The sequence below is a fragment of the Emydura macquarii genome, unplaced genomic scaffold (genome assembly GCF_026122565.2).
Source record: "Emydura macquarii macquarii isolate MOO-44397 ecotype Brisbane River unplaced genomic scaffold, CSIRO-AGI_Emac_v2 contig_3419, whole genome shotgun sequence".
In the NCBI taxonomy this organism is placed as follows: Eukaryota; Metazoa; Chordata; order Testudines; family Chelidae; genus Emydura; species Emydura macquarii.
This window is the reverse complement of record NW_027133556.1, coordinates 62,541-66,813: the sequence shown is the minus strand read 5'-3', so window position 1 is coordinate 66,813 and position 4,273 is coordinate 62,541. Positions and strand designations below refer to the sequence as shown.

The 4,273-nt window shown below is 41.4% G+C and overlaps 1 pseudogene; it reads left to right on the top strand.

Annotated features, from left to right (window-relative positions):
* The first annotated feature begins 3,022 nt into the window (after positions 1-3,022).
* On the top strand, positions 3,023-3,979 carry LOC137144230 (olfactory receptor 5AR1-like; annotated as a pseudogene).
* Positions 3,980-4,273: the final 294 nt, after the last annotated feature.

Here is a 4,273-nt window from a genome sequence, read left to right as displayed (position 1 = left end):
TTGATTTTATGTTTGAGATAGATGCAGCCATGTATCCTAAAACAGAACAAACTCCTCTCTGCCGCGTGTCCAATGTGGTCTCTTCAAACACAGTTTTTGAGCTTTGCCATAACACCCTGATAAAACAAGCACCCATTCCGAAGATACTTGATACTCTGCTGACTTTACCTGGATTCCAAATGTTAGTATAAGGTATTTAAAGCTATATTGTTTTGTTGATTTCTTAGTTATTCTTTCTTAATCTGTCTGTATGGTGTCAAGTGTAATTGATTTTAGCTCAACACTCCCACAGAATTTCTTAGCACAAGGTCTGGATTATACTTTATTTTAGCCTGACACTGAAAAGACTTTTGGTCCATACCTTTTGGTCCATACATAGTACTGAAGTTAAAGGAAGAACTCACCAAAGCAGACACTGTGCCTCAGGAGAAGTGCTTGAAGATTGGGTCCAAAACTTCTAAGTGTTTAGCAATCAAGTTATTCTTCCCTTACACCCCACAAAAGTATTTGCTCTATCAAAAAAAAAAAAAAAAAGCCTGGAAACCTGTAAAGATCATGAGGACATTTATTGAAAGGAATCAGCCCGTTGCCAGAAAATCACAGAAATGTAGGCCTGGAGGAGACCTCGAGAAGTCATCTAGTCCATTCTGCTGCACTGAGTCAGGATTAAGTATGCCTAGACAATCCCTGACAGGTGCTGGAGACATGTTATTCACAGGTATAAGTGTTGTTTGCATCATCAGAACATTAATAGGGATGATCTGAGAGAGAGAGAGAGAGAGAGAGAGATTTTAAAAGAGTTTCATTGTGAACCAGTGATCTGAGAGAGAGAGGGAGATTGTAAAGAGTTTCAAGTGTGACATATGCCCCTGAGTAACCCCCCTCCCCCCACATCTGCTGGGGATTTATGATTTGTTTTAAAACGCTTTGTCTCCCCTGCTGCAGAGCTTAATAGTAACACAACCAACAGTTAAAACTGACCAGTTAACTGTGGAAACACAGACAATGACACTACACAGATAGCTGCTCTCTGAAAATTACAGCGATCTCATTGAATAATATTTGCTCTGTAAGTTCTTTTACTTACAGTGACCTCACATGATATTTGTGATAATAGTGGGCAAAAGAAATTTCAGAGGGAAATTTGATTTTAGGGTATCGCAGTCCCTTGAAGAAAAATATCTTTACAAACCCTATAGAATATCCAACAAGGAAAATCTACCTACCTGCCTACCTACCTACCTACCTATCTACCTACCTACCTGTTAACCTGTGTCGTGACGCCTTAGAAGGAAGGGAGCTTAACACTGTCACCTGTGCATGAAATGTGGGAAAACTTAAGAACTGCAGGCGTGCAAGCACTCCATTGTAGAGGGAGGTGTCTGTCATCATCTCTTGGACAGCAAAGGGCTGAATGGACCAAGCCTTGTTTGCATTTTAGTTGCATGATGGTTTTGAGCACTCTGGTGAAATTTTGAGTTTGGGGACCATAAAATGCAATTGACGGTGTTGGAAGATCTAAGAACAAGAAATCGACTGAATGTGCCAGGGGTCACTCTGCCAAAAATTCCCGTCAGGTACAGAAGGGAAAGGGAGCAGAACTAGGAGAGGGAGGAAAAGAGGGGACAGACTGCTGCTTGTTGCTGAGAGTGAGGCTTTTCTCCAGAACAAACTGATCTCTCCCAAGAGCTGAGCTGAGAAAGTTGGAGTTGGGGAAGAGGGAATGTGCCACAACTCATCGGCCACTAACATCGGCTCACGGAGGGATAAGGCTCATAGGATGTCTTGAGGGAGTCTGACATCAGAGAAATTGTTAATGAATTCATGGGTGGTTTTCTCAAATCCAGTCTGTCGTCTTCCTCCCACCACAAATAAAGTTATCTGTGTTTGCCGGTTGGCTGCCCACGGTGGTGACTATAGGTTCCCTGATTTCTTGTTTGGGGATAGAGCTGGTGTGAATGAAGTATTTAAGGAAACTCATAGAAAAATTGAACCTGGTCTTTTTGGCCACTAATGCCACAGGAAAAAAAGGGTTACATAGTAAATGGTTTATTAGTTTTGCTTGCCAGGTTTTAATCAAAATATGGATGAAATCCACGTTAAAATATCTATTTTAAAAATATGTCATGCATTGTTTTAACTATTATTTTCCATCCAGCTCTACTTCACATCCAAACATCAGAAAATCAGGAAATGCTTTGTAAGGAGTCCACCCACATTGTAATGGAATTATCTGAACATCTACCTGAACAGCGGTAGGTTGTTGACTTAGATTTCCATGAAGAGATCCCAAATGCCATTCATTGGATGGAAGAGACTGACATATAGGGTGATGAATCAGGAATACGAAAGGTTAATTATAGAACAGTTGAAATGAACTATTAATTGTTATCAAGGGGGCTACAATGGAAGAAACTTACTACTCAATGTGAGTAAGGGTGGCAGAATCAGACACTTAATTCACAATCCAGCTAAACTTTAAGCAACTTTTAGTTAAAAGAAATAACAAAACCATACATTTTTACTCAGATTTACTCTGTCAGTACTCAAGCAAATATCCCATTAAATGTCCCCGAGTAAAGATATTCTGTACAGACATTAAAACTTTCAACTAGAATAATTGAAGTTTCTTAGAAGCAGAAATGGTGATGAAATAAAGCATATATATATATATATATATTGATTCATACACTGAAAGGAATATAATTTAGGGCCCATTTCGACCAGCCTTTTATACATCAATGGCATTGCTCTTGCAGGATTTTGCTGGTGTCTTACTCAGCCAAGAAGAGTCTTGAATCCAGATTTTAGGGGGAAGTTGATTAATTTTGGCTTGATAGTAAAATTTTTTTTAAAATACCTGAGGTGAGATTTTTAACTGTATTTAGATACCTAGTTGGACTTTCCAAAACATCTGAGTGACTAATCCCCATTAATTTAAAGAACTTTTAGGAGAAGCTTCAATGTATCTTTTATATTTGACTACTTTTTACCTTTTATCTTGGTCTATTTTCTACGGGAAATGTCAGTTATGCAGCCAGTAAGAAAGGGGAACCACACAACAGTGACAGAATTCATCCTGCTGGGGCTTGGAAGAGGAGCAGGGTTTCAGACTGTGCCCTTTATGATGTTCCTGGTGATTTACATGATAACCGTGCTGGGAAACACCATCCTGGTCCTCATCATTACAGCCAACTCTCAACTTCACACCCCCATGTACTTCTTCCTCATGAACCTGTCACTTTTAGACCTCTGCTACTCCTCCGTCAGTGCCCCCAGAGCCATGGCGAGCTGCGCTGCAGGAAGCAAAGCCATTTCCTACAGTGGATGTGCCACCCAATTCTTTTTCTTCGCTCTCTTCCTCACCACTGAAGCCTTTTTCCTGGCAGCGATGGCCTACGATCGCTACACCGCCATCTGCAACCCACTCCGGTATCCCGTCGCCATGTCCAAGTGGGTTTGCGTTCAGCTGGTGGTGGGATCCTATATCAGTGGCTGAGTGAATGCCATGGTGAAAACAGGCTTCACCTTTACCCTGAACTATTGTGGGTCTATTGAGATTGATCATTTCTTCTGTGATGGCCCTCCCCTGATTAGTCTGTCCTGCAGTGACACGTACGTCAATAATCTTGTGAAGTTTACCCTATGCGGACTCATCATAGCAAGTACTTCCCTGATTGTGCTCATCTCCTACATCTATATCATCTCCACCATCCTCAGGATTCACTCTGCCGAGGGCAAGCACAAAGCCTTCTCCACCTGCACCTCCCACATGGTGCCTGTGACTTTATTTTATGGGACCACTGCTTTCATGTATGCCCAGCCCACTTGGCTATTTTCTCTGTACCAAAGAAAAGCAGTGTCCGTGTTTTATACCCTTTTCATTCCCATGTTGAATGCCCTCATCTACAGCCGTAGGAACAAGGATGTGAAAAATGCTTTGAGAAGGACTATGGGCAAGAAATGTTCGAGAAAATAAAAACTGTCCTTGAACATAGAGATGAAATTGAGTGGGTCAATGTACTATGCAACACAACAAATTCTGACCAAGTTTGTATTTTTAGGGTGGGGTGGGGTCAGGGGAGTAGTTTTTCCAGGTATAAACAAATAAAGCTTTGGGATCCACTGTCCCTCTTTGTCTCTGTTTCTGTCTCTGTGTGTCTCTCTCTCTTTCTTCTGTGTGGCTGTCACTCTTCTCTCTCTGTCTGTCTTGCCCATCTTAGCTTACCAGCTGACCTGTGGAACTCATTGCCACTGGATATAATGCAGTCAA